This window comes from Hippichthys cyanospilos, chromosome 15, assembly GCF_059441005.1.
Source record: "Hippichthys cyanospilos isolate Australia breed blue-spotted pipefish chromosome 15, RoL_Hcya_1.0, whole genome shotgun sequence".
NCBI classification, from domain to species: domain Eukaryota; kingdom Metazoa; phylum Chordata; class Actinopteri; order Syngnathiformes; family Syngnathidae; genus Hippichthys; species Hippichthys cyanospilos.
In genome coordinates, this window is record NC_142383.1 from 5,415,612 (window position 1) to 5,425,780 (window position 10,169).

Consider the following 10,169-nt stretch of genomic DNA (forward strand, 5'->3'; position numbering starts at 1 on the left):
ATGGTAGGGAAAATGGTCTGGGAAAATGTGCTGTGGACAGATGAAGCAAAAACTTTTGGGTTTTTGGGACTGCGCACCAACAGTTTGTTTACAGACGGTGCAGTGAAGCCTACAAGAAGATCATCCTCCCAACGGTTAAGCATGGTAAAGAATCCATAAAGCTGTAGGGCTGCATCTGGTCCTGGAGGCCTTGATTGTATCACAGAAATCGTCAAATCAGAGAATTATCAACACATTCTTGAGCGACGTGTTCTACCCAGTGTGAGAAAACTTGGATCATGGGTCCTCAAGCAAGACAAAGACACAAAGCACACGTGTAAAAGCAAAAGAAAAACATGGACTGTTTTAAAATGCCCAGCACTGAGTCCTGATTTCAAGCGTATTGAAAATCTTGAAGTTTGCAAAAAGCTTGACATTTTTGCCATGAAAGAGTATCATCTGAGAAGTGCAAGAAGCTTCTAGATGGCTAGAAGAAACGTTTGGAAGCTGTCATCGCTGCCAAAATGTGTGCAAGCAAATATTAAAGAGGGCTGCCATTATTGCTGCACAAGCTGTTTTTTCTGTTTATTTCTTTGAAATGACAAAATGTATGTTGCTTTCTTTGCTAAACTGATTTTAACATCCGATTAACAGACTGATAATATCACTGTGGTGCGTTTTCATTTATTTCCGAAGATATTGACGAGATAATGAAAACAAATGAAGGGGCGGCAATAACGGTGAGCAGAACGGTAAAATGGACACTTGTTACAAGGTTGCCGCGTTCATCATCAAAGATGGGGCAACGAGACAAGATACAAACGTATGATTTGCCCCCTTCATCCATGTCCCATATTTCACCCTCACGCCTGCCGTTCGCTGTCACCATGCAAGGACCGCTGCCAGTTTGGGATTGAAATACAGCTTCCTAGGTGTCCCTACGGCCCTCTCCAAAACAATGTTAGCCTGGAAAAATGGCAGAAGGAGGCCTGGGGTTAATAGAGGACGCCTCCTCTTTTAATTGGAAAAGTTAAAGGAGGCGACGGGGCAAAGATGTTATTGCAACGAATGAGACGTGAGCAGAGAGATAAATGGCGGCCTCTTAGGGAGGGTTAATGAGCACACAAGGGAGTGGGGAGGATACTGGACAAGAGGGTCACTTATTAAAGAAGGTTCAAATGAAGAAACAAATGGGGACAAAACCAGAATGTGACCAGAGCTATATTATTTCATTTAAATGCCTTTTATGCTCATTTGTTACAACTGCTCCCTTTTACGTCCGATAAATGGTAAGTGCAACAACGAAGCATAACTACAAGAAAAATTGACCAAACAAAAATATGTACACACCATAATAATACTCTTACAGTGTTAATCATAATTGAACACAATTATTTTTATCTCTTGTGCACACACTTTGCAAATTTGCATTTTTACTTTTTTTTTTTACAAAATTTTTACACATTTTGTAAAGGCTTTGAAAGGCATAATTTTCAGTTATTTATGAATATTGTTTTCCTTCAACCACTCAAAATTTTCAGTGGCATCAGTTCTATCAATACATTTGTAGATTAAATGTATTAACACCCACCAAAAATGGAATAGTATGGTCTGTCTTGGTATTTTCTGACATGATGATAAATTCAGCGTTAGAATCCAGCATGCCTTTGAGTTGTTATCGCAATGAAAGCCGCAATGACATTCGGCCTGGCCTGGCACCTTTTGGTAAGCCGTTGCGCAATGTCTGTAAAAGTTGTCTCGAAAATCTAATACTGATGTCTGCGTACAACGGTACAATAAACACACACTTGTCACACTCGTGTGCTCAGGCTCACTTCCAGACACGACTGTTCCTATGTGCCATGGAAGGTAATGTGAATAAAGAGAATGTGAACGCAAAAGAGGCAGTGAGCTCAAAAACAATAGTTTATTTTGATAAACAGACAAGGTCCCAAAATGACATACAAAGTAACAACAAAACATCTGGGCAACAAACTAGTTGTGCAGGGAGATGATTGGTTGAGACATGGGAACAGGTTGATGATGACAGGTTGACACGTTGAAATATATGAGACACTGTCAAAAAACACAATAAAACAAGACCAAACTAGAATCTAAACAAAAACCATCTCAAACACATAAAACGCTGCCAGAAATGAAAACTACTGTCAGAAATACAATTCAGGATCAGCCGCAACATTCTTCCGCTTTGAATGGGCAGGTGGTTTTATTTCAATGTATATATTTCAGTGATATTTTAAAATCCAATATCTAGACAGCGTTTTTCCACAAGCAAGCAGACAAAAGGTTTTTCTTTAAGTGTGTGTTCTTGAGTGGTTTGTTACTTTTCCCTTCCAAGAGAACCATTTACAGCAAAATGTGTGTGTTCTAGTCTAACAAGTGTGAAATTACCCTTCATCAACAATATTTTATCACAAACTAGTGTGTGTTTTTGTGTAGTTTGTTAATTGTAACTTCTGGAAGAACATTTTTTTTTACCACAAACTGAGCAGGCAAAAGGTTTTTACCCAGTGTGCGTACTACTGTGGCTTGTCAAGTGTCTCTTTAGGGAGAACCTTTTACCACAAACTGAACAGGCAAAAGTTTTTCCCCCGCGTGTGTTCTTGCGTGTTGTGTGAATTCTCCCTTTCGGGCAAACCTTTTACCACAAACTGAGCAGGCAAAAGGTTTTTCCCCAGTGTGTTTTCTAATGTGGATTGTTAGGCTTGACTTTCGGGTGAACCTTCCACCACACACTGAGCAGGCAAAATTTTTGTCCCCAGTGTGTATTCTTGTGTGTTCTGTGAATTGTCTCTTACAAGCAAAGCTTTTACCACAAACTGAGCAGGCAAAAGGTTTTTCCCCAGTATGTTTTCTAATGTGGATTGTTAGGTTCGCTTTTCGGGTGAACCTTCCACCACACAATGAGCAGGTAAAAGGTTTGTCCCCAGTGTGTATTCTTGTGTGTTCTGTGAATTGTCTCTTACAAGCAAAGCTTTTACCACAAATTAAGCAGGCAAAAGGTTTTTCCCCAGTATGCTTTCTTATGTGGATTGTTAGGTATGCTTTTCGGGTGAACCTTCCACCACACAATGAGCAGGTAAAAGGTTTGTCCCCAGTGTGTATTCTTGTGTGTTCTGTGAATTGTCTCTTACAAGCAAAGCTTTTACCACAAATTAAGCAGGCAAAAGGTTTTTCCCCAGTATGTTTTCTAATGTGGATTGTTAGGGTTGCCTTTTGGGTGAACCTTTCACCACACACTGAGCAGGCAAAACGTTTTTCCCCAGTATGTATTTTAGTGTGTCTTGTTAAGATTTTCTTATGGGAGAACCTCATACCACAAACTGAGCAGGCAAAAGGTTTTTCCCCAGTGTGTATTCTTGCATGTTGTGTGAACTTTCCCTTCTGGGCATACCTTTTACCACAAACTGAGCAGGCAAAAGGTTTTTCCCCAGAGTGTATTTTAGTGTGTGTTGTTAAGGTTTTCTTATGGAAGAACGCCTTACCACAAACGGAGCAGGCAAAAGGTTTTTCCCCAGTGTGTATTCTTGCATGTTGTGTGAAATTTCCTTTCCGGGTGTACCTCTTACCACAAACGGAGCAGGCAAAAGGTTTTTCCCCAGTGTGTATTTTAGTGTGTGTTGTTAAGGTTTTCTTATGGAAGAACGTCTTTCCACAAAGGGAGCAGGCAAAAGGTTTTTCCCCAGTGTGTATTTTAGTGTGTTTTGTTAAGGTTTTCTTATGGAAGAACGTCTTACCACAAACGGAGCAGGCAAAAGGTTTTTCTCCAGTGTGTATTCTTGCATGCTGTGTGAAATTTCCCTTCCGGGTGTACCTTTTACCACAAACTGAGCAGGCAAAAGGTTTTTCCAAAGTGTGTGTTGTGTTGTGTGTTTTTTCAACAATGACTTGAGAAACATTTTGTCCCACTGAGAACATTTCACTAGTCCATTGTCAGTTTGATATGTCAGTTCACATTTTGAATCTTCATTTTTATCGCCGTGGTCAGTGTTAGAAGAATCTGACATTATGTCATTACCACCTGACAGTAGCGGTACAAGGCCATAAGTTTGTGTCCCTCCACAGTGGTCTCCACAATCTTTTTCATTCTTCACAGAGGTGCTATTCAATGGTGCCTTCATGGTCATTTCAACAGTGACTTCATCCTGCCGTTGTGCTTCTTTTAAGTGAGGAAGCCCAACTCCTCCTCCTTTTCATTTGGGCACACTCTAGCTCCTCCTCTTTAGTTTGGGCAGACTCTGGTTTCCCGTTAGCTGTAATTTGGTCACAGTCTGGCACCTGCTTCTCAAGACCAAGTTCTTCTTTACAGATGTCTGCAGGACAAAAAAGCAAGTAAAGTTCTGCTTTGTCACATCTCAGGCTGTGAGTCAGACATGTTTAATATGTGAACAAAATTGAACTCTAACCTCAAACCAGTTCAAAACTACAACAAAATAATAAAAATCAAATTGAGGGCAGCACAGGGGCAGACTGATTAACATGTCTGACTCAACAGTATTGAGTGGGCCGGGCCTACTTGGAATTGTAACTACTGTGGGGTCATTATTGTAGGAAAAATATGGAACACGTTTGATTGCCAGGTCAAAAGACTACAGCCAATTTTGGCATTTTGAGTGGTATTGGTAGCGTCATCTGGTGGTCTCAATGAGTTTTTACAGAGCCCCACGCAACTCTCCAGATAAGCATTTCTGACTCCTGTGCAGCGGTGATTGCTGGCAATCAGTCCGGAGTGTGTTCCCCTACTGCCTGAAGACTGCTGGGATAGGCAACAACTAGCCTGCGATCCAAGTAAGGATAAGCAGCTACAGATAATGGCTGGATGGATGGACTCCTGTGTTCCAGGACTGTACCAAAATAACATGCAAATAACATGGTTCCTGCCCAATGGCCTTGCCTGCTGTCAAGACATCACTGCACTATATAGCACATTATGTTTTCTGTAATTTATGTTGTTTCTGTGTCTGGTACATGCAGCATCCACTTCAACCTGTGGGCCTGGAAGGGGGCTCCTCCCACCTGTGGTCCCTTCTGGAGGTTTCTGATTTTCCCCTAATTTGGGGTTTTTGAGTTTTTCCTTCCCCTTCTGGGAGCTTTGACAGGGGATGCTGTTGTGTACCCTATACTGAAAAGATGTCTTTGTACGACCTCTTTTCATTCTGTGAAGCCCTTTGAGACTTGGGTGATTTAGGGCTATATAAATAAAATTTGATTGATTGAACATGTAAAAATACAGATATTCAAGTGACCCAGTGTTTATAGGTCTACGTAAGCATTCAACTACTGTATGTGTTTACGCATACAGCTCAATATACATCTCTGTGACACTAATTACGCATTTGTGGATTCTCGTTACACGTTCGGGGATTCTCGTTGCTCATTCGTGAATTTTCGTTGCGCATTTGTGGATTTTCGTTGCGCATTTGTGAATTTTTGTTGTGCATTTGTGGATTTTTGTTGCGCATTTGTGACTCTTGTCATTCATTTCTGACTTTGGTTACGGATGTGGATTTTATATACACATTTGTGAATTGAAATACGCATTTGTGGCCCCATAAACTACCCTCTTGTTAAGGGACTGCAATACCACTGGAGTAGGGCTGCCACGAGTAGTTGACATCAATTGTATAAATTAGTCGACGATATTCCCCCATCATCGACTAGTTACTTTTTTTTTATACATCCATCCATTTTCTTGAGCTGCTTATCCTCACTAGGGTCGTAGGCTTGCTGGTGTCTATCCAGCAGTGGGCAGTTGGGAGGGGACATCCTAAACTGGTTGCCAATCAATCACATTGTCACATTCTGTCACTTGTGTAAATTTGTGATTTTCTTTTTTTCCAATCTTTGATTTTCAAAATGACAACCAGATAAACCATGCCAAAAAAAGCTGTTAGAGAATATAGAAGTGTGTGTGTGTGTATATATATATATATATATATATATATATATATATATATATATATATATATATATATATATATATATATATATATATATATATATATATATATATATATATATATATATATATATATATACAGTATATATGCTGATGCTGATATGCTATTGGTCGATTAAGGTCACGGTCGGTCTCAACTCACTGAGATGCTATTGGCCGGCGTCACATCAATCACAGAAATGCCGATATGCTATTGGCCGAACGCCTTTATCTAGCTTGATGGCACAGCTGGTCGGGACGGAAGTAAGGAGAGAAAATGAGTGAAAAACGGAAGGAAGGAATGTTGTGAAGACTTTGCAAACTTTATCTGTTAGACATGGCTTCTAAAATTGCAAGTGGTGGTAAAGGAAGCAGTAAGAGGATGATGACAATAGAAACCAAGCAGGAGATAATAAAAAAATACGAAGGAGGCACACGCATAATTAACCTTGCTCGTGAGTATGGACGGAACCGCTCGGCAATCTTCTAAGGGCAAGACTTTCCTTGCCGGGGGACGGACCTCGCTCGACAACAAAATGGAGAGGCTTCTTCTATTATGGATTAAAAAGAAGGCAATCGCCGGTGATATGTTTTAGTTTGAGAAAAGTTCTTGTTTAAGAAAATAAATTAATAAATTCTGCGGGTTGGTCTCTGCTCACCTCCGTCTCCACTCAGCTGAAATCACGTCGCCCCAGAGGAAAATGTCATTTATCCTTTGTGTATCCATGTTAATTAAATTAACTACACAGTAGGTTATGGTACTAATTTTAAATGTGTGTGTGTAAATACGTGATGGTTTTATCTCTAATTTAACCACGCGTTGCCAGTCAATGTGTACGTACAATTGACATCGTTTTACTACTTCAACGAAATCATCTGCTCACACATGAAAAGGTAACGCTGATATGCTATTGCTCTTACAATGTCACAGTCACTGTTTCAGTCACGGTGTCAGTCACAGAGATGCCGATATGCTATTGGTCGAACGCCTTCATCTAGCTTGATGGCACAGCTGGTCGGGACGGAAGGAAGGAGAGAAAATCAGTCAAAAACAGAAGGAAGGAATGTTGTTAAGACTTTGCAAACTTTATCTGTTAGACATGGCTTCTAAAATTGCTAGTGGCGGTAAAGGAAGAAGTAAGAGGATGATGACAATAGAAACGAAGCAGGAGATAATAAAAAAAAATACGAAGGAGGCGCACGCATGGTTAACCTTGCTCGTGAGTATGGCCGTAAACGCTCGGCAATCTTCTAAGGGCAAGACTTTCCTTGCCGGGGGACGGACCTCGATCGACAATAAAATGGAGAGGCTTCTTCTATTATGGATTAAAGAGAAGGAAATCACCGGTGATATGTTCTAGTTTGAGAAAAGTTCCCGTTTAAAAAAATAAATAAATAAATTCTGCGGGTTGGTCTCCTCTCCCCTCCGCCTCCACCCAGCTCAAGTCATTTTGTCATCATGTCATTTTTCCTTTGTATATGTTATTTAATTTAACTGTACAGTAGATTATGTTACTCATTTTTAATACGTGTATAAAGTCGTGATGTTTTTACCTAAGGTATTTGCACGCGTTGCACGCATTCACTAATTAACATAGGTTTGGATTGCCCGTCATACGAGCAGTTCAAGTTACGAGCGTAGCCGCTGAATGGATTAAGTTCGTAACACGGGGGCCCACTGTATACATACACACACACACACACACACACACACATACACATATATATATATATATATATATATATATATATATATATATATATATATATATATATATATATATATATATATATATATATATATATATAATTGATTCAATATAGATGAATTAGTGAGTAAGCAAGTGAGCAAGATATTTGATATTTGAATTTCATTGGAAACCATGATCGACAACTAATTTGAAACATAAAGAAGAAGGATTGGGTGTCACCAGAGGGACAGTATTTCCTTTGGTTGTCTTTTTTACACATATTTGTGTTTTTTTAGAATCCAAAGATGAATTGCATGTATGTGTCTTTGAATGGTGTTCCACTTCATGGCAAATGGGCCAAGAAGATGGCTTAAAGCTATGTGAGTATGAATTAAAACAAAAAAACAGTAACGCGCCAGGTCATTTAATTAATTCCACTTCAAAATCAGTAGATGATACCATCCATTCTAATTGGGGACATTGCAAGGGAAAAAACTCACGCAATTGCAAGGCAAAATTGATGCCCCCAAAGAGGGATGAAAAAAAAACAACAAAAAACCTCACTGGATTTCTATGCTGATTCTATGATGAGAGTAATGCATTTACAATGCATTTTTAGCCTGAAAGTGGTGTTTTCCCCCCCATAAATTTGCCCAAAAAAATGTGAAATTGGAGGACAAAAATCCAGTGCAAAATGTTTACTTGCTCATCTACTGCAGCTGAGATGAAACGGCAGGTTGAGTATGGACAATATGTACACAAGATGGACATACAGCCATTACTTTCAGTTCATCAGAGATAAAGACAAGAAAAATATCATCGCTAGGTGCACTTTGTGCGTGACACCTAAAAAGCTGTCCACTTCGCCAAACAGGACCATTTAGAGCGGGGCCATAGTAACGTGAAGTCAGTAAAAAAAAAACTGTAAAGAATTGTGCGCTCTCGCTGAGGGATGACACTTCCACATCAAGAGGTTTGAAGATTCTTTAGGAGATATGCTGCCACTTTCCAAAGTGGATTCACCAGCATTTGAAAACCTTGTCAGCTAGATCCCTGTCGCAACAAGCATACAACTAGTATGACAAGGTAAGCTAATGCAAATTTTCACTGTACAATTGCAATTAATAATAGTTTATGCATAGTTGTGGTCAATGTGTATCAAGATGAAGCTTACAAAACTCATGTTAGCCAGTACATTAAACACATTCATAAAGATTTAAGTCAGCTGCTAACATTAGACCCACCGAAACGACCTATTTTTTGAAACATATGTCCCTAACCTAGCCAGCTGGTCTTGAATTTGAATATTAACACTGAAATCGTGAAAAGCACTGTTTTTGCCTACAGAATAAACAACCTATCACTATGCTGTTAAATTAATTTATAAAGGGATTTAAGTACAAAATAAAAGATGTTGTATCTTGTCTTTATTTATACTGTTTTCAGGCTTAAGCCAACCTTCCACTGGAACATTCTACGTTTAGAATGGCAAATCCATATTTCCAGATATGGTGGTTAGAGTGATATAAAGTAATGCAATGGTAGTGTAATGCATTACATTTCAAACACAGTAATATTGTTATGTAACTAGTTACCGTATTTTCCGGACAATAAGCCGCACTGGTATAAAAGCCGCATCAGCAAAAATTGACCAAAAACATCTTTTGCCATGGATAAGCCACACTGGACTATAAGCCGCAGGTCATAACATCAGATAATTATGCAAAAAGATGGTATATGACAGTTTTATTTTTTTTGTATATATATTTATAAATATATATTTTTTAAATCTCTACCAACTGCAACATCCTCTCTTTAACAGCATTTTGTCTCCCATTGTTTAATTGATGGATTAATTTAGTGAACATTGCACACACTGCACATAAATAATATATATATATCAAACACAAACTTTTATACAAGATCTTTATGCCGTCCTCACGCCGAAGCGTCGGGTTTTTCGCCTGCTCGATGGCTGGATAACGAAGTTTCGAACAACCAGACTGTCTTTCCTTTTGTTCTGCTTTATTTGAACAATAGCCATTGACCATTACCCTCTTTAGGTCGCCGTAAAACTAGAAAAATAAAACCGCTAAACAGCTAATGATACATAGCACGTCTCGAGCTAACAAGCAAGTTGCACAACGAAAAAATACAATTATTTCCAATGTCTCTAACGATAAACAAAACAGATGAACAGTGTCATAATTTTGAGAACTTGTGTACTTACGAACAATTCTCGTCCAAGGCAAAACAAAATAAGATCAGCAAAAATCGAACATTACCTAGTCGTCTTTGATTGCTTCCACATTAGATAACACACGTCTACTGAGAAAAACAATATTTCGAAGTAAACAGAAGAGGGTGCTCTAAATCTATGTACAAATCTCCAACAACAAAGGTGGTATTATTTTTAAAAGGGCAGAATAATCTTAATAATTCAATTTAGACATTTTTATTTTTTATAATACATTTTATTATTTATTCTTTTTTAGCACAGCCATTGATTCACATTTTTGCAGTTCTATTTCATACTTGTT

The 10,169-nt window shown here is 38.8% G+C and overlaps 1 pseudogene across 1 annotated transcript; it reads right to left on the reverse strand.

Annotated features, from left to right (window-relative positions):
* Positions 1 to 1,957: 1,957 nt before the first annotated feature.
* LOC148411450 (uncharacterized) lies at positions 1,958 to 9,968 on the reverse strand (annotated as a pseudogene). The gene is made up of 2 exons (XR_015868008.1): positions 9,860 to 9,968; positions 1,958 to 4,313 (listed from the first exon to the last, which is right to left on the reverse strand). The product of XR_015868008.1 is annotated as an uncharacterized LOC148411450 (transcript).
* Between the last annotated feature and the right edge of the window lie 201 nt (positions 9,969 to 10,169).